The sequence below is a fragment of the Dermacentor variabilis genome, chromosome 9 (genome assembly GCF_050947875.1).
Source record: "Dermacentor variabilis isolate Ectoservices chromosome 9, ASM5094787v1, whole genome shotgun sequence".
Classification (NCBI taxonomy): domain Eukaryota; kingdom Metazoa; phylum Arthropoda; class Arachnida; order Ixodida; family Ixodidae; genus Dermacentor; species Dermacentor variabilis.
Window position 1 is genome coordinate 134,309,304 of NC_134576.1, and position 20,503 is coordinate 134,329,806.

Below are 20,503 nucleotides of genomic sequence, written 5' to 3' on the forward strand. Positions count from 1 at the left end.
ATGGCGCCTGGACTATTGAACTGTGGATGAACTCTGAGCGTGGCCACTAACCCGGGACCTGCGCGGGAACCCCTCGTCACGGATAGCGTCGTCCTCTACGAGCTTCGCATCGAGCGTCCTAAACGCTCAAAAGGCATTTGCATTTGCTTTTTGCATTTTTCGAGGTCTAGCTGGCGAGGGTGGCGCATGCCTTAGAGAAGTTAACTGTGTGTTCAGTTGCACTAGCTAGCGCTTACTAGGATGTATGGCTACATCACAAAATAACGTAAAGTTAGTTTTGTTGCTTAGCTGTAAGCCCGAGGTTTCGCGGGCAAGGCTTGCGGCCACACGGGTCTTCTCCGTGCCGGAATCGAGGAGGACGGGCCACGTGTTGCGGGGTGGCGGCGTATAGCTTCAGGTTTAGCGGTCACACAGCTTAGCTCACACTAGGCAGGCTAGCTGATAGCCGTCCTCTTATGACTGCGTCAGGGACATGGACCCATCCGTATGGCCTTGCGACCCGACCCCACTATTTCGTGACAAGGTAGCCCGCGTGCGGGAGTGCGCGGGCTACCTTGCGAAATCTGGCGAAATGTGGACTCACGGAAGCAAGCGTCATTCGGAAACTGCCTCGCCAGCTATCATGTACTAACCCGCTCTACGCAGCAGCTCTACGCCGGACGTCGCCTGCTGTGTTCGTCGGAGCCGGGCCGGGCATCAGCTACGGTAAGCGGCCCGTTTCATTGCCGTTGCTGCTGCTCGTTTTTACAGCGTGTGTGCTTACTGTCCTCGCTATTTTCCAGAGCGTCACTCGCACCGCCGCACGCCGTGTTCCTTCGTCGGTGCGGTCTTGTGGGCCTGGCCTACTACGGGTAAGTACCACGTACAGACTCTAGTAGTACCACGGCTGTGTTCTCGAGTGCTTAAAAAAAGCTTCGTTGTCGTTTCAGGATCCCGAGGTCCGCTTTCGAGATTGCGGACCGCGAGTGGAAAGGATATCCAGTGTGCTGCTCCACGTTTGCCATCCTCCCAACGTCCCCCACCGGAGATGGCCTTGAGCACCACTTACCGTGGCTGACCGCGTTGGCTCCTTTGCATTTCCACCACGTCCATGGCGTCCTGCTGGCACGGTGGACTTCGTCTGCTACTACTGGTAAATTTCGCTTAAACGCAATTTGTACTATGGCTGTGTCCTATTATTATTATTATTATTCAGTTAATATTGTTGTTACTGTTACCCTAAACACTGCAGCTGTCGACTGGGAGCAGAGCAGGTGGGACTATTGCAGGCATGAACGCGCTTAGTAGGAGCTGCAACGCGTAGCCGCTTTTCCAGTTCTTTTCATGCCGTAGCTCATACTGAACGCCATAGCATACAAAAAAAATAAAATTACGCAATTCCATGGCAAGTTGACTTGATAGCGACCGTTTCTCTGCTATTTTACTTGCGGATTCAACTTCAGCTTCCATAGTATTGAAACTGTTTTATTGTTCCCATTGATTCCATGCTCCACAACGTTTAGTTCTTGCTGAATTGTTTCCCCAGCTTCAACCTTCAGAACCATTGCTGCTTAATTTTGTGCTTGATTTAATTGTTTTGGTTTGCTCCGATGGACCTTGCAGTACCGAACCAGTATTGTCTAGACTACCATCAGTCTGGTTCTGTATTGTCTAGACTGCCATCAGTCTGCTTTAGTTTGTGCTCTGCCAGTGAACTACCTATAATCTGAGTTGAGAAGTCCTACGACATCAGTTGCAGTCGTCTCAGTTCTGTAATCCGCCACTTGTAGCTTTAGTTGTTTCATTGTCTCGTTGAATGTCTTATTTGAAGCAGGTAGATAACTAAGATATGGCGTCGACTTGTAGTTCTTTGATTACCCATGCTGATTTGTTTTCTCGCGCTGTTAGTTCCTTGGACAACGTTATCACTTGTCGTCTCATCCGAACTAACCAATCGTCAGCCTTTCCTGTCGTAACATTTTCGCACCTATTTTGCTAATGCAGCTTCAATAAATGTCCGCTGGCTTCCACTATCAAACAATCCGCACTGTCTGCCAACTTCTTTCCCCTGTACATGCTACAGCTGCCTGCAAAAGCGCACAATTGTGGTTTACATTTAGAGCTGCATGTAGAGTATCCGTCGTCGCTTCTGTTAGTTTTGTCGGGACCTGCCCTGCCTTTTCGTGGCCCACCGTTCAGCACACTAATACAGCATGTCCTCGTTTGCACTGCTTGCATTTCACTCTTGCTCTACAAATACGTACAATGTGTTTGGGCCGGGCGCGTCTGAAATATGCTGTGTTCTCAGTGAGAATGGCTTTTTTTCGTCATTGGAATATTCACACGACAGTCCTCAGTTGCGTGGTTCGGCGTCCAGTACAGGCAGCTTCTGTTTCTGAGCTATAAAACCTGTAATTTCGAAGCTGTCTGCTGTTATGCCTTGACTTCGCAACTATCCTCTCCTGTTCACGGTGCGTTTCTTCCTTACTAGGTATTTGCTATCGCGGAAATGACTTCAGCCTGTCCAGATTTTCCTCGCATTGTCCTGTTGCCTTGTGCGCTAGCTTCCATGGATGAGTAGTTTTTCATTGCTTCTTTTGACCTGAACTGCACTGATAACTTCGGTGGAATTGCTTTCTTAAACGCTGTCAACATCGCCTGAAAGTGTCGATCTCAAGTTAGTCTCCACTTTCAGTGATTTCAGTGCCAATGTGCTGACGTGCGTTTCTTCCGCCGACCTTACTTTATCTAAGCTGCATAGCATGCTGATGCGAAGCTCCACTGACTGTTCACGATTTCCGAACGTTGTTCTTAGTTACATTCATCGCTTCATAATTTTCATCTACAGATCAAGCACTGTAGCCCTTCCATAGCATACGCTGCCTTTCCGATTAAAGGTGCTAATAAACTTTTGTCCCTTGCTCGTGTTAGGTCTGAGGTGAACTGCTCACTCGTACTGAGCCCAGACGCGATTCTCTTCCGCCAAACTGTCATTTCCGGATTCGGTAGTTTATGTAGTTCCCTTGCTGTCTTGTTCTGTATTTGGTGATGCCGCCTGCGTTGTTGTTCTGTTGTTGAAATCCAACTGTATGGCCTCTCGAATTCTGAACTCTAGTGTAGGCAAGATCATCGTTATTTTCATGTCGTACTCTATTATTCAATGAAGTTCAGCTTCGGCAGAATTTTTTGTTATAAATTGCTTTGTTCGTTGTCGCTGTTGACACTTTCCCTTCTTCTCATGCGTTGTGTGCAACTTCTGTCTGTTCACTGCGTTGATGAGCTACGTGATCTGGGAGCGAAGCGCTTTTATGTTTGTTACCATATACTTGCCTCATTTCTAGTAGAGTAACAATGGCTTCTTGCTTGTCAATGAACAATCCCGATGTTTAAATATGGTTTTTTTTCACGCTCTCGTTGACCGAACCGCTGCTCCATCGTCGTTTCTTTCTCTGCTGCTTCTTTGATGGTTAACCTTCCTTGTGGGCGGGCAGGTAGTGTGCTGGTTCGCGGCATCATTTTTTAAAACGATAGACCGGTGCTGCTTCGAATATGAACGTTTCATTAAAGTAGCACGTGCTGGCGACAAGGACCCGTTATCTTGCTCATCGTGTTCGAGTGATTTGATATTTTACAATAGATTTCCATACTGCGGCACATAGCCTCAGCGGGGATCGGCCAAGAAGTGTGTTGTTGCAATGGCACATAATGGGACCCTTCCTAGGAAGCAGCGGGGACAATTAATATCAGACGCGAACAAATACAAGTCTCTTTAAGATGTCGCATCGTGTATCACTGCTAATCACGCCAGAGGACGTGCCCGCGCCTGTTTTCTTTCCGTCAAACACACCGTTGTGACCAACTTCAAGAAAGCCTCATTTCACAGAAATTGCAACATGTTCGACGACTCCGCATTCGTCTGCAACGGCACTTTAATGTTTCGGTCGCTGCAGACACGTATGGCCGATTTCTGTTGCGTGGCTTGTCGAACGCGAGCGACACTTTCTCATGTCTGTTACGGATTCTTTAGTCCCGTTCCAAGCTTTCTGTTATCGTGCTTTTCGTGTAGTCTTTCTCGATAAAGCATATCCGTATTTTTCCATTTGTGACCTCACTGAAATATTCTTTGTCGTGAATTTGGGAGCTTATATATAACACGGCTTGCTTTGCTTTTCGTCTTGCCTTGCATTAACCGCGGATGGGTTCAACAGTGACCGTTTCTAGGCGAGCACGTCTTGCTTTACTTCGATGCTAAAGAGCTCGTGTCACTACTGCCACTTAGAGGCCGAGATGACGGAAAGTTAGGCGCTGCAACTCGCGCTTGCGTTTGTCGGGAATGGCTCGGCTGCTTCCGCAGCATTCCACGTGACTGGGCTTCCAGCTGTCAATAATCCCCGTAGCAACGGTATCTTCTACTTCCGTACTCGTTTGCCATAGACGCCATCTGCCATAGACGATATCATTTGGCAGCCTGACATTTTCTACATTGTCGATTCTATTGTTTGAATCATTCCATTCATACTGGTAACCTAGATTTCGCAAGCATCACATTTTCTTTGCAACTTTAACAAGTTCAATTCTTTTAATCAACCAATCTATTTTCCTTAGTCCTTGATATCGACAGCAGTTTCCTCAAGCTCCTTAGCGATCAGTTTAAGGTCTAGTCCTGGGTTGGTTTCAATGTACCCTTGCATCAGAAATGCGCTGATGTACACCGTGTCGATCACACGTAATGATCGTGGGAAAGGCAGCGCTGGTAAAAAGCTATTGCTTGTTCTAGTGCACGTGCCACGTTTACCCACCTGCACAATGTAGGCGACGGGGGTTAGCTTGCGACGAGTGCAGGTAGCGCTGCCATGCCCGGTCATCACGGCGTTGACGGTGCGGCATTTTCAAGTTAGGAGGTATGCTTGCGGTGGGGGGGGGGGAGTGGGGGGGAGTTCGATACGTGCAGAGTGGTCCACACAGGTAGCCGTTCAGAGTCATACCGCTTAATCCGACGAAAGGTGTGGCAGGGAGCAGCACGTGGCCATGTGCTCTTGCGCAACCAGTCGCACCGCACCGCTTGTTCCAAGCGCGCAGAATGATCTGGCGCGAACATCAGCTACAAAACGTATAACTAGTTCATTACGAGGTGCGTGCTGGTAGCAGTGCCATGCCCATGCCTTATTGAACGAGCGACTAAACCAGCGATTAAGATGCGTACATAGTGCAAATAAGTAGAGCCATACGTAAATAAGATAATATAATAATACATATAATATATAATATAATAATAATATAATATAATAAATAATAATAATATAAAAATGCAATCTGGCAGCTGCGTAAGCAGCTCTTCAGTGTCATTGAGCGATAAAGAGTTCAAATATTTACAAGCAAATTTGTGGCACTCACGCCCGCATGCCAACGTCCAGTGATGGCTGTCTGATGATTAGCAAGTGTGATTATGTTGCCGGTATAAATGTGGGATTTCCCGGAGTAAACCTTTGTTGAAGTTCCGCGCCTGTCTTGTGTGTTCTTTCTTTGTCCCTTGTTTTTGTGCGGTTACATGATGCATTCCAACACAGGACTATGCTGGTTGAGTCGCTTGATAATAAAGCGAGCATCGTCCTGTGCTCTTCTTTGCTGTGTATGCGCCTGGTTAACTAAGTTCATTCCTCGTTAGGTACATGCCAACTCCCCCAGCACTTAGCCTCACTGCAGCCATGCATTATTTTTCCAGAATCTTGACCTCTGCTTTCGATTGCAGCCCACGTGTAAGATGGATATCCAGCGCGCTGCTCCACGTTTGCCATCCTCCCAACGTCCCCATCAGGAGATGGCCTAGAGCACCGCTCGTACCGTGACTCACCTTCCCCTTCGCCGGTGCGGCCTCGCTGGCAGAGGAGATTGCTCATCGCCCTGCTTTGCTACGGGCAAGTACCACGCACAGGCGACTCGTACTACCGCTGTGTCCTCGAGTGGACGAAAAACAAGCCTATATATTGCTTCAGTTCGAGTCGCCTTCCCTTTCGTTACATAAGTTTGTTTCATCGCTCGGACAAGTACACGACAAAGGAAATAGAATACGAGGAAAACCAGGGAATACAAATGCTTGTCGGTACCTGACTAGGTCAGTTTCCTCAATATCTTGCAAACTCGAGCAACTGTAACATACCATTGTCACTGAAAGAAAACTTCATCAAGTGCATAAAAAAAAATATTTCACTTAACTTCACCTATCTGGACTAGCAATTCATAAACAGGCATGAAGTGCATTTACTTTCTGGTATTTGTAATTCAAGACATCACATGACTAAACAACGCTTGACGTTCTTTAAGGAATTAGGTTTTTCTTGCCTAACTGTGAATTGCGTAAATTTGGATAACCCAGGAAAAAGAAAACTTGGTATCTAAAAAGCAAGGAAATAAAGCCAATCTTTATTTATTCAAAAGAACCTTACAGGCCCTATGGCAGGGCATAAAATAAGGGGGGCATATTAAACAGTAAAGTGTATAAAAAGTACAAATTCCCAACAGGAAGAGTGCTATAAAAAGATTACCGTGTTACACAATATTGAAGGCACTAGGAATACAAAGCAATATCTGAAGGCACACGAACACTTGTTACAGATACCGTTTATGAAAATGATATACAACATGGCAAAAATGCACGATAACATACACTAGATTGGTCACTCGTGAACGGCATTAAATGCGAAAAGCATGAGTAACTGAGAGCGGAACGTGTCGGGATTAGATATGGAGGCTATGTTATCAGGGAGGTCATTCCAGAGACGGATGGCACGTGGTAGTGCCGATGAATTAAATGAATTTGTTTTACCGTATATGCGCTTGAAACTGAACTGATTATGTAATCTGCGTGAAAAAGTGGGGTATTTGTAGTTGCAACCGGGTTCGTTTATTAGTTAAATATGTTTGTGGAATAAGCACAGAAGAGCGATGTTGCGGCGGATATCTAATGGCGGCAACAGTAGGTCTAGTTTAATTTGTGTAATTCTCGAGTTTATACTGTACTTACGGAATATGAACCGGGCTGCTGTTTTGTATCATTTCCGTCATATTTATTAGGTAATTTTGATGAGGGGACCAAATTGGGGAGGCGAATTCTAACTGTGGCAAAATGAATGTTTGGAAAGCGAGTTTTCGAATGTTTGGCGGGGCATTCCGCAAATTCCGTCGTGGATAGCCAAGAGAACGTGATGCTTTGGCGCATGTAGAAGTGATGTGTGGGGCCCATGAAAGATTCTCTGTAAGAACTCCAAGGTACTTATATGATGAAGTGTGGGAAAGCATAGTGTTATTAAGATAACGAAAATTTAGAATTCACGCATTTTCGACTGAAGCACATCACCTCTCACTTTGTAAAGTTTAGTGTCATGAGCGATTTGTTAAACCAGTTAGCAATAAGGTTAAGATCTGCTTGAAGTTTCAAGTGATCGTCAGTCGTGTGAATAGGACGGTAGATTATGCAGTCATCGGCAAAAAGGCGCATGCACGAAGTAATCTGGTTGGGCAAGTCGTTAATGTAGATTAAGGGGCCGAGGACGCTGCCTTGTGGCACACCAGAGCTAACAGAAGGCGGGGAAGAGAAATTGTTAACAGTAAACTGTTCTCGAAAAGAAAGAAAATTACGAATCCAGGATAATGTTAGAGTCGAGTCGTAGGGCAGATAATTTAGAAATTAGGCGACAGTGGGGCACTCGGTCAAAAGCTTTAGAAAAGTCAAGGAAGATAGTCAGTTTGAAGGTTGCAGTCCATGTTAAAGTGAAAGTCAGTCGTTAGTTCGAACAATTGCGTGTCACAAGAAAATCCCTTCCTAAAACCATGCTGATTCGAAAAAAAGAAATTGTGAGCTTCTAGGTGGCTGTAGACGTGGGAAGTGATTATGTGCTCGAGCATTTTGCAACATATGCAGGTTAAAGATATGGGCCGATAGTTGTCAGGTGTATGAACATCTCCAGATTTGTGAATTGGTATTATTTTTCCTATTAACCAATCGGTGGGTAACTTTCCAGATGCTAGAGATTGTTGAAAAATATGGCATAAGATCTTGCTTGAGGCAGCGATGGTGTTTTTTAAAATCTTAGAATTAATGTTGTCAATACCGGCGGAAGTAGATATTTTGAGGTCACTAATGAGTAATTTAACGCCTTCAACAGTGATGTCGATTGGTTCCATGTATGCGGCATCAAGTTCAGGAAAAGTTGGAACATTGGAAAGGTCCTCCTGAGTGAAAACAGATGAAAAAAACGTGTTGAATACGGTGGGGCAATCGGCGCTAGAAATAGGTCTGTTTTCTGTTCCGTGCAAAGTTATGGTGTTAGTATCCCTTGTCGGAGATATGGTTTGTCAAAATTTTTTAGGATTGGAAGTTAGCAGCGATGGTAGGTCTTGGGAGTAATATTTATCTTTGGCGGAAGATATCGCTGAGCAGTAATTGTTTAAACTGACTTTGTATATCTTCCAAGCCTCAGCAGTGCGCACGCGTTTAGCCCTGTTATAAGAACGCTTCTTTCTGTTCCTTAGTTTGCGAAGAGACTTGTTGAACCAAGGGCTGAATTTGTCGTTAGTTATGGAGATTATCGGGACGTAACGGTCTACTAATGCTGTTAATTTGTCCCTGAAGAGCACCCAGTTGTCGTTTACGGATCGACAATGAAATGAAGGTAGTAGCACTAGGCAAAAAAATTCTTCTAGTTGGGAGTTAATCTCATCGTAATTTGCTGTGTTATAATCGCGAATTTGTTTAGTTGTTGTGCCAGACACGGGCTTCGGGATGCTAACAGCTAGTTCGATGAGGTTATGATCACTAAAGCCGCTCATATTTGAAATGGAAGTAATTGTGTCAGGAGCGTTTGTGAAAACCAAGTCCAAGATATTGGAAGTGCGTGTAGGGGCCTTCACTATTTGGAACAGGTTAAAATCTAACGTTAGATTGATTAGTTCCAGAGACGCGTGACATGAAGATGACATGTTCCCAGTCAATAAGCGGAAAATTGAAATCACCAAGATAAACGTGGTTGGATGGACACAGCTGGAGCGCTTTAGTGACACTGTCCCGCAAGTCATTCAAAAAGGAATGGTTGCAATCTGGGGCCCGGTAACAGGCGCCAATAAGTACAGCACTGGAGGACACATAAAAAGCAGCCCACACAATCTCGAGAGATGACCCTGAATCGATAAAATATGAATGGTTTTTTAATGGCGATGAGTACACCCCCACCGCGCCTATCGATGCGGTCGTTTCTATAAATTTTGTAAAAATTATTTGTTGGCAGGATCTCATTGTCGTCGATATCTGGATTCAACCATGTCTCAGTTAGTACTATTATGTCAGTCACTATCGTCTAAAAAACCACAAAGTGTATCGCGTTTAGGTAGCAAACTTCGGATGTTAGTGTAGGCCACTGAGAGCGAGAGGGCGGCTTGCGGCAAGAAAGGCAGCTGATTATTTCGCGAGCTTGGGCTTGTGTCTAGCTATCTGGTAGATTGTATTACTGAGTCGCTAGCGGTGTCGTAGACGTATACTTGTTTGTCTATATAGAGCTTGTCGAGCACAAACTTAAAAGGCTTTTCAAGTGGCTTGTCAAAAGCTACCAGCTTTCTTCTAGCCACACGTGTTGATAGCGCGAAGTCTTCACCAATTGAAAATGTTGTCCCCCGAAGTTTACGTGCTGCAGACAGGATACTTTGCTTGTCCTTGAATGAACAGTTTTGCGATTATGGGCAGTTTTTTTTTCAGTAGAATATTTTCCTAGGCGACGAACCCGTTCGTACTGCATACTGGTTGTGGGCAGTTCGAGTTTTTCTTCGCAAAACTTCTTAATCTTTTCTTCAGACGTGGTCCAATCTTCTTCTTCGTCATCCTCGATCCCGAAAAATAAGTTTGATCGTCCTAATCTATTTTCTGCATCGTCACATCTGTGTTATTCGCTGTAGCTGGCTTGAAATATCTTGCAGGGTATTCTGAGGGGGAACCGCTTCAGTGGTAGCAGTTACGGTTCCACTATAGCTTCAAGTGCAGCGACTCTCGCCAAAAGTTTTTTGATTTCATCATTAGTAGCGGCTTGTTCTTCCTTGATGCCCTTAAATTCAAGCAGAACTGACTTCAACCCAGATTCCAAGTTTTCAATTGCCTCCAGGGCGGATTCGAAAGCAGCGGACTCAGTCTTGCTCATTGGGCCAGGGTTCGACTCAACATCACCCGATAACATGAGAAGCAAGTTAACGAGGGAAGAAGATACACACTGCAAACAAGTCAATATCAGCTTTTTAACGCTAGACAACTCCAATGAGCACGACACCGCAATAAGACAGCAATTGCTAGTTTTGGCACATGCGGCACGGTTCAAGTAACTGACCTGGAAGGATAGCAGATGTGAGCAGCGCATGGTTACAGCGGTGTCGTGCCCGACGATGCTGGTGGCTGGCTCCCATTTATACTTTGATGCGCTTGCGTCGCCGGTATAAGTTCCCAATCCGCGTTGCCAGACACAGGGAGCAGTTGCGTCCAAACACGGCGGGGATTGCGGCAGGAACGGCATAAGCAGCGGTGGACCAACGAAGCTCGTAGGAAAAGAGCCAGGAAGCCAGGAAAGGACGCCCCATGACAGTGCGGCCTGAAAGAATAGCAGATGTGAGCAGCCCAGGGGAAACAACAAACCCAGGGGAAACAATAAGAAATGGTCCCTCAACCGAAGTCTCTAAAGTAGCTTGCTGAAATGTCTCTGGGACTTTGCTTGCTATATTACAAACATTAGAGATAGCGGGGCTCAAAGAGACAGATGAGAGGGGAAAGGCACGGTGGTTCAGCGGAGGAGAAAATCGGGTTTGCTACCCTACGCTGGGGAAAGAGGGGAGGTAGTGATAAGAGTACAGATAAAGAAAGGAGCACAGACATACAATCACTTGGTCACTGTCGCCGCATACTGTCACTGCACAGTAGCAGTTGCAGCACTATGAACATGCTACAGCCGCTTGTCCAATTCTGCACCCCTTAAAAACTGCAACAGTGGCCTCGTCGCCCTCGGCTGCGATGGCTTGTGATGGCGGCATTTTAAAATAAGTTCCTCTGTTAGAGGTTAACGCTGTCTGCCAGGATGTGCGCTTCGATTTTCAAGTTTTCGTGGATCTCTTAACTTCGGTATTAATGTCGTCCTGAAGCACGTGTGGTTGTTTTGCATATGGCAATTTGTACCAATCACAAGAATCCCTAGTAGCCCGTTGTGCGGCAACATTGAAGCGAATGAAAATTTTTTACGTCGCTCGCCTTCTAATTTTAGCACTAGAAGTTGTGCCACATATGCCAATATAGTACTGCATCTGTCACCGTATCGAAGATGGACTTGACCTGATTCTCGCTGGTATTTAGTCTCATCCTTCTTATAGCACGTGTTATGCGGGACAGCTTCACGTTTAAACTTTTAACATGTTAATTGAAGATAGTCATGAAAAACGTCAATATTCTGTTTTTCCGCTCTATGTGATAAATTGATAAATATAATTGATGTCGTATTGAACCTCGTTCACATCTGGCAACTTTGGCAACTCTCTTAGCCACCTGCTTGCTTATATCTCTTAAATCGGCACCATAAAAACAACTATCATCCGCGTACAAAACCTTTCTTTTTCCTGTTGGTGTAATTGTAGCGATATTAACCTATAAAGCAAAAATGGTAGCGACGCTAAAATATCCTTGTCGTATACCTTTAGTAGCTCACATTAGCTTGGTGGTTGATGCACCCGTGAGTATAGACGATAGGCTCCAATTAAACTCAGCCCGCACCCACTAATCCTGTAAGAAAACGTACTGCTAATTACTTACTGTTCGACTGAATCGAAGGCCTTTCTTACGTCGAGAAATATTCGTACTGCTTACAGCTTTTGTTCCGTACCTTTCTGTTTGCTTCATTTGCAATATTGATAACTCCGCTGCCCTTCTCCAAACTCAACAGGTGTCGCGAAATTTCATCCATGCTTTTTTTTAAGAGCGTGGTAAATATTTTTTTTTAGTAAGCTTTCGGATGCTCTAGTGAACATTCTCAGTTAGGATATTGTCCTTGCAGGATCCCCACGTCTGCTTTCGATTGAGGCCCACTAGTTAGGTCATCCGCTGTGCTGCTCCACGTTTGCCATCCTCCCAACGTCCCCCTCGGGAGATTGCCTAGAGCACCACTCGTACTGGGGCCAACGCTGTTTAATTTACATTCCCTCACCCATGGCGTCCTGCTGGCAGTTGGAACCACACTCCTCGCCCGCCACTACTGGTGAGTATCGAGCAGACTAATCGTACATCTGCTCTATCCTTGAGGGGTTAACAATTACGCCTAGCAAGAAAGCATCACGCGGAATACCGAACACCGTACCAAGGCTAGAGTGAACTTTTTAAATGCTCTTTCTTTCCGTGCAGATTAACTCTCTCCTCCCTACTGATCTGCTTACCAGTATAGATGCCTTTTACAAAATCGCTTGACAGTTGCGGATTTGTTTACTGTACCTGCTGTGTGTCATTCTTCATATGTTCTGTTCACTGCAATGTAATCTGCGGTGCGTTTGTAGTTGTTGTTGCCGTTTTGTTTTGCCCCACCTGCTAGGATCCATTTGGGGTCTGCAGTATGTTGTAAATAAATAAGCACTCTGTTTTCGCTTTCCAGGTGACCGTTTTTGATGGCGGTGAGCGAGGAGGACATTCGAGGCAGAGTTGCCAAAAGGTGGGGAATTAACCTTATTATAAATTCTTCTTGTAATCAAAAACATGGTCAATTTCTTTTTACGTCAAAGGCGTTTTTCTTTGCTTTATTGTGTTGTAGTGTACCAATACGGGTAATAGTAGTTTACATTAGTAGACTGCTGTAGTCAAAGCGACATGCCGGAATTATTACACGGGCGCTATATTGCGCGATTTCTAAATTTAATCTCTCATGTGGCCAACTTCGGTTACGCTTTCTACAGCTGATTGCAAGTTGCCAACATAGACATTACAAAAGGCTCACGTAAGCGACCTTAGTCACTTTCGTGGCGATTGCAGTGCGGGTAAGATTAAATGTTGCAAGTTTCAGCAAAGCTGGTTGGAAGATCTTTTGTTACAGCGGAATTGCTCCACTGAAGGGTGAAGACCGCTAGCTTCATGCGTATTGTGCCATCATGTGTTCAGACAAAACATGGCCACGTGTCAAAAAACTGAACATTACGTAATTGTTTATTTCTTTATTTTCTAAGCCAAGTGTACTGCTTGAACCATGCCGATTAGGAGCGGGAAGTGTAGCTTGTAATTTAGATAGCTTTCTTGACTCGTATTATACATAGCTTGAAGGCATTAATAGCTGACAACTGTCCGAGGTTTGAAAGGCATTTTACTAAGGAACTCTACTTGGTATCGACATGTTTTTCTTCTGCTGGCCACTAAAGCACACATTTTGTACTCCATCGTACTTGTTTAGTTTTCTTGTCGAATAAGTTTTAGTTGCAAGTCAGCTGCAAAGAATTTAGCCGCAGATTCTCAGAAAGCGAATTCCTCGCATTTGTATAGTGGTTTTTGAACGAATCTTGGCAGCGCAGGTTTCTGCTCAAAATTCCAAATATTTTCTTGCCTTCGTTCCAGATCAGATGCTTTTGAGCAACAATCGTTCCACGTCTGTGCACGTTTGCACATCGTCTGTTAACTGGACATCCAAGTCTCAGCGTGGCCACGAACCCAGGACCTACGCGGCAACCCCTCGTCACGGATAGCGTCGTCCTCTACGAGCTTCGCATCGAGCGTCCTAAACGCTCAAAAGGCATTTGCATTTCCTTTGTGCATTTTTCGAGATGGTCTAGCTGGCGAGGGTGGCGCATGCCTTAGAGAAGTTAACTGTGTGTTCAGTTGCACTAGCTAGCACTTACTAGGATGTATGGCTACATCACAAGATAACGTAAAGTTAGTTTTGTTGCTTAGCTGTAAGCCCGAGGTTTCGCGGGCATGGCGTGCGGCCACACGGGTCTTCTCCGTGCCGGAATCGAGGAGGACGGGCCACGTGTTGCGGGGTGGCGGCGTATAGCTTCAGGTTTAGCGGTCACACAGCTTAGCTCACACTAGGCAGGCTAGCTGATAGCCGTCCTCTTATGACTGCGTCAGGGACATGGACCCATCCGTATGGCCTTGCGACCCGACCCCACTATTTCGTGACAAGGTAGCCCGCGCGCGTCAGTGCTATCGAGCGAAATGTGGACTCACGGGTAGCAAGCGTCATTCGGAAACTGCCTCGCCAGCTATCATGTACTAACCCGCTCTACGCAGCACCACAACGCCGGACGTCGCCTGCTGTGTTCGTCGGAGCTGGGCCGGGCAGCAGCTACGGTAAGCGTGCCGCTTCATTGTCGTTGTTGCTGTTCGTTTTTCAGCGTGTGTGCTTACTGTCCTCGCTATTTTCCAGAGCGTCAATCGCACCCCCGCACACAGTCTTCCGTCGTCGGTGCGGTCTTGTGGGCCTGGACTACTACAGGTAAATACCACGTACGGGCGCTAATAGTACGACGGCTGTGTTCTCGAGTGCAAGCTAAATCGTGTACGCTAAGTCTAATAAGTGCAGGAGTCTTTAGTGGATGGTACATTGACCCATGTGCAGAACGGCGGATGCCCATGAAGCGGGGGTTAGCTGTCGTGCCAACGCCAGTTTAAGCCCTTGTCGATGACTGCTGCGTGTTGATCTCTACGCTATGGCACATACCCACAAGGGGTCTGGCGAAGTGATTGGTACAACTAAAATGAAGATGCACTCAACTCCAACTTTACAAAATTTATCATTGTGACGCGCGCTAATGGGTGAGAATGTGGGCGGTGTTTTGCCCAAATACCCCGCAATGAATCGTCTTGAGAAAGATTCGTTTCAGATTCAAACGCGTCCGTTAGATCTGCATAAGTTTTTTGCGACGGCACTTTATCGTCTCGGTCCCACCAGACGTATCGCAGATTCCTCATGCATAGTATATCGATCGCGATGGACACTTACGTCTTCCGGTGTATTTCTTTTGTTGCTCCAAGCTTTTCTGACCTTTCGTGAAAGGTACGACTTGAACTACTAGTCCGTACTAAATTTTCTTTCAAATACCTTTTCCTCTTTTCACATAGTTTGTTTTCCCTGTGAATTTAGGCGCCTAATTATAACACATTCTTGCCTTGTTTCTTGGCTTGCATAAACGCTGGAGGCGTTCAATGCTTACTGCTTCCTGGCCAAGCGCGACCTGATCAAGTTTTTAACTGTGTAATGACCAAGAGCTCGCGGAACGTTCCTGCCGTTCCGCGGCAGACAACACGGAACCCTAGTTGCTGCAACTTTCGCTAGTCTGAAACCGGCAGGCTGATCTGGGCGTTACCCGACGTGATTGTTCCTGCCGCTGTCAACAAACGCCGCAGCAAGTTCATTTTCCGGTAGCTTACTCGATTCTCCTTCCACCTCGGGGATGCCGTCGACAATCAAATTTTACCTCCTGATGAGAGTTTTCCCTAGTGCTCGATTCTTCTTCCAAGTGTTCATCATACGCCATTCGCACCAGCAACCAGGATTTCGCAAGCATCAATATTTTTTTCGTCATCACAGTTTAATTTGGTTTCTCTATCTACCAGTCGCTTATTTTTGTCCTTGATGTCGGCAAGAGATCCTTCCGAATCTAACTTCTGGTCCTCGAATGGTTTCAGTGTTTCCTCCAAGCGTAGGCATCTTAATGCAGTCGTGACAATCGCAAAGACAAATATCAGTGTCCACGCCAGAAGTAGGAAAATACTATAGGTACTCGTGCAAATGCACCTACGTACCGTCAAGCGAAAACGTTTACGGCACGCAGAATTTGCGAAGCTGAATTCCGGCGAAGCGTGGTCGCATAGCCTCGGAAGAAATGTTTCAGCCTTCACTACCTACAGTGATTCATTACATTAGAGGTCATGCCTTAACAGTAGAGGAATCAGACAAGGGAAACCGTGTCCCGTAAACTTTTGCGGTTCACTGTACATCTCCGTCCAAGATTCCGGTACCCTCGAGGCCATGAGGCATTGTGTATACAGGGTGGCCAGTTTCTCTAAAACAATCTGTCCACCATCCTTCAACAAATCTGCTGATACCTGATCCTCCCCAGCTGCCTTCCCCCTTTGCATATCTCCTAAGGCTTTCTTTACTTCTTCCGGCGTTACCTTCGGGATTTCGAATTCCTCTAGACTATTTTCTCTTCCATTATCGTCGTGGGTGCCACTGGTACTGTATAAATCTCTATAGAACTCCTCAGCCACTTGAACTATCTCATCCATATTAGTAATGATATTGCCGGCTTTGTCTCTTAACGCATACATCTGATTCTTGCCAATTCCTAGTTTCTTCTTCACTGTTTTTAGGCTTCCTCCGTTCCTGAGAGCATGTTCAATTCTATCCATATTATACTTCCTTATGTCTGCTGTCTTACGCTTGTTGATTAACTTCGAAAGTTTTCTAGTTCTATTCTAGCTGTAGGGTTAGATGCTTTCATAGATTGGCGTTTCATGATCAGATCTTTCGTCTCCTGCGATAGTTTGCTGGTATCCTGCCAAACGGAGTTACCACCGACTTCCATTGCACACTCTTTAATGATGCCCACAAGATTGTCGTTCATTGCTTCAACACTAAGGTCCTCTTCCTGAATTAAGGCCGAATACCTGTTCTGTAGCTTGATCTGGAATTCCTCTATTTTCCCTCGTACCGCTAACTCATTGATCGGCTTCTTATGTACCAGTTTCTTCCATTCCCTCCTCAGGTCTAGGCTAATTCGAGTTCTTACCATCCTGTGGTCACTGCAGCGCACCTTGCAGAGCACGTCCACATCTTGTATGATGCCAGGGTTAGCGCAGAGTATGAAGTCTATTTCATTTCTAGTCTCGCCGTTCGGGCTCCTCCACGTCCACTTTCGGCTATCCAGCTTGCGGAAGAATGTATTCATAAGAGCTAACATACTCCTAATCCATAAGAAAAGGGACGCCAAAGACTTGAAAAATTATAGACCGATCAGCTTACTGTCCGTTGCCTACAAAGTATTTACTAAGGTAATTGCAAATAGAATCAGGAACACCTTAGACTTCTGTCAACCAAAGGACCAGGCAGGATTCCGTAAGGGCTACTCAACAATAGACCATATTCACACTATCAATCAAATGAGAAATGTGCAGAATATAACCAACCCTTATATATAGCTTTCATTGATTACGAGAAAGCGTTTGATTCAATCGAAACCTCAGCAGTCATGGAGGCATTACGGAATCGGGGTGTAGATGAGCCATATGTAAAAATACTGGAAGATATCTATAGCGGCTCCACAGCCACCGTAGTCCTCCTTAAAGCAAGCAACAAAATCTCAATAAAGAAAGGCGTCAGGCAGGGAGATACGATATCTCCAATGCTATTCACAGCGTGTTTACAGGAGGTATTCAGAGACCTGGATTGGGAAGAATTGGGGATAAAAGTTAATGGAGAATACCTTAGTAACTTGCGATTCGCTGATGATATTGCCTTGCTTAGTAACTCAGGGGACCAATTGCAATGCATGCTCACTGACCTGGAGAGGCAAAGCAGAAGAGTGGGTCTAAAAATTAATATGCAGAAAACTAAAGTAAAGCTTAACAGTCTCTGGAGAGAACAGCAAATTACAATAGGCAGCGAGGCACTGGAAGTCGTAAGGGAATACATCTACTTAGGGCAGGTGGTGACGGCGGATCCGGATCATGAGACGGAAATAATCAGAAGAATAAGAATGGGCTGGGGTGCGTTTGGCAGGCATTCCCAAATCATGAACAGCAGGTTGCCGTTATCCCTCAAGAGAAAAGTATATAATAGCTGTGTCTTACCAGTACTCACCTACGGAGCAGAAACCTGGAGGCTTACGAAAAGGGTTCTACTCAAATTGAGGACGACACAACGAGCTATGGAAAGAATGATAGGTGTAACGTTAAGGGATAAGAAAAGAGCAGATTGGGTGAGGGAACAAACGCGAGTTAATGACATCTTAGTTGAAATCAAGAAAAAGAAATGGGCATGGGCAGGACATGTAATGAGGAGGGAAGATAACCGATGGTTATTAAGGGTTACGAACTGAATCCCAAGGGAAGGGAAGCGTAGCAGGGGGCGGCAGAAAGTTAGGTGGGCGGATGAGATTAAGAAGTTTGCAGGGACGGCATGGCCACAATTAGTACATGACCGGGGTTGTTGGAGAAGTATGGGAGAGGCCTTTGCCCTGCAGTGGGCGTAACCAGGCTGATGACGATGATGATGTACATCTCCTCACTTGCACGAACCTGCATGCTGGCAGCGCTACAATGCCCCGTGGCGTTGCCGGTGCGGCCTTTTACAGTTCAGAGGGGTGGTTGCGTCGTCGCGATATGTGCAGAGTGGTACACAACTGTAGCTGTTCAGAGTCGCACCAGTTAATCCGACGAAATATGAGGCAGGAAGCAGCTTGTGGCGTTGTGCTCCTGCACAGACCAAGCCTCCTCGAACCACTCCGCCTTGTCCCACGCGCGCAGGCCGAACCCAGGCGAACATTAGCTGCAGAATGTCGGCGCACAGTTTAATTGCCATACGAGTGCTGGTGACGCTGCCATGTCCATGCCTTATTTTTTTCAGGATCTTCACCTCTTACGGTTGCGGCCCACGTGTAGGAAGGATATCCGGCGCTATGCTCGACGTTTGCCATCCTCCCAACGTACTCCTTGGGAGATGGCCTAGAGCACAACTCGCACCCGGACCGACCGTGAACCCTTGACGGTTCGGTCTTGCTGGCAGACAAGAATTCTCACCGTCCTGCAATACTACGGGTAAGTGCCACGTACTTATTTGTACTACGGCTGACCTCGAGTGATTAAAAATAAGCCTTGTTGCTTCAGTTCACTTCAATTTCGTCTTCTTTTCTAGTTAAGTATATTCATTTTATTCTCAATTGGGAAATGAATATACTACAAAAGAAAGCAAGAAAATGCAAGTAGTAAAAATGCTTGTCTATGCCTGACTGGGTCCCTTCCAACATTTTTACTCCAGTGGCAACAATAGCACAATATTGTTGTTCCACAAAAATAAATGCGATACAAGGCTTGATGCACTCTAGCCATATCTATTTAAATACCTCGGCAAGTAACACATTAAAAGGAAATGCATTTATCGTAAGGCAAACAGTGTAAGAATTAAACTTAAAATTCTATAAGTAATCGGGCAAACCAAACCGACTAACCGCGTTGGTTGTGCAAGTTAAAGTACACTGCAAAAAATCTTAGGGGGGAGGGGGGATGGCAAGTTTGGTATTACCTAAACCCTAGGGAGAAAGTTCGATTGCTCCCTTAATAAATCTTTAAAGAAGCTTTCTGAATTCTCTCTGGGGCTTGCCAACCTTGACACTCAAATTAAACATGCAATCATTAACGACAGCAGGGTTCTAGAAGCTCATATTCCGTCTGTCATAATTTGTCCCTAGTCCGGCGATCGATAACGAATTTCTGAGCTGCATTTATTTTCGTCAAGTCTCTATTCGTTTTCTTGTGGCTCGTTCAACCTTGGTATAGATATATGTTGACCGTCCGCACGCGTGTAGTTTGCTTGTGAATAGCAATTTGTAACCGTCATAAAAATCCCTAGCAGAGTCGTGTTTGTCGATTCCAAGCGCACGGCAAGACTTCCTTTAAGAAATCGCTAGCCTTTTGATGTTCTAGTACTTGGGCCCCGTAGAAATGAACACAGCTTCTGATTGTACCAAAAATATACTTGGCCTGAACCTACCTGGTATTTGGTGTCTCATCCTTGCTAAAGAGTCCATTAGGGGTGACAGCTTCAAGTTTCAATTAACTTGCTCATTACAAGATAGACTCGCGATACAAATATTACAAAATGTTAGAAAAACACAAAATATTAGTTTGTGTGATCCACATTAATACAAAGAATAAAAAGGAACACTCCCTGGCGCTTCGAGACCAAAATACATTCTTACTTTCTTTCAGTGAGGTTCACTTGAAGCTACTCATAATTTCCATCTAGCATCTTGGAGAACTCTCCTCACAGCCAGTTTTCTTTTTTGCTAATTCTGCAGTAAGAAAAACTAACGTCATCGGTGTACAAAAGCATTCTTCCATTAGTGGCACACAACTGGTATCGCACATACAAAGGAACACGAAAAGCAGCCCTAATTATTCTTTTGGTGCACCTGTAGTCAGAGATTAGCTTGGACGATGATAAACCCAGTGTAACATCTTGCGTACCATATTGCATATAGCTTCTAATCGGGTTTAGCCAGCACCCTCTAATTCCGTAAGTATACAGCTTATTGAAAATTACTGGGTGGTCGACTGAATCCGAAGCTTCAATCCAGACATCATTCCACTGAATACGACGTTTTTTCGATATTTATTATAAGAGACTTTGCAGTAAAACTAGCTCAGTTGCCTTATCCTGTAAACAACCAATTTGGGGTGGCTTAATTATTTTTAGAAACCTCGATAATCTCTTGTGCAGTACGCGTTCGAGTATTTTATTGCAAATGCTGAGTA

General features: G+C 45.4%; 2 long non-coding RNA genes across 2 annotated transcripts; both read left to right on the forward strand.

The window, feature by feature from the left end:
- LOC142557596 (uncharacterized) lies at positions 1-5,889 on the forward strand. Its single transcript, XR_012822790.1, has 4 exons — positions 1-705; positions 783-851; positions 930-1,132; positions 5,729-5,889. It is a non-coding gene; the product is annotated as an uncharacterized LOC142557596 (long non-coding RNA).
- Positions 5,890-12,087: 6,198 nt separating this feature from the next.
- Positions 12,088-18,772, forward strand: LOC142557597 (uncharacterized). Its single transcript, XR_012822791.1, has 5 exons — positions 12,088-12,248; positions 12,636-12,692; positions 13,583-14,317; positions 14,394-14,462; positions 18,597-18,772. It is a non-coding gene; the product is annotated as an uncharacterized LOC142557597 (long non-coding RNA).
- The last annotated feature ends 1,731 nt before the right edge of the window (positions 18,773-20,503 follow it).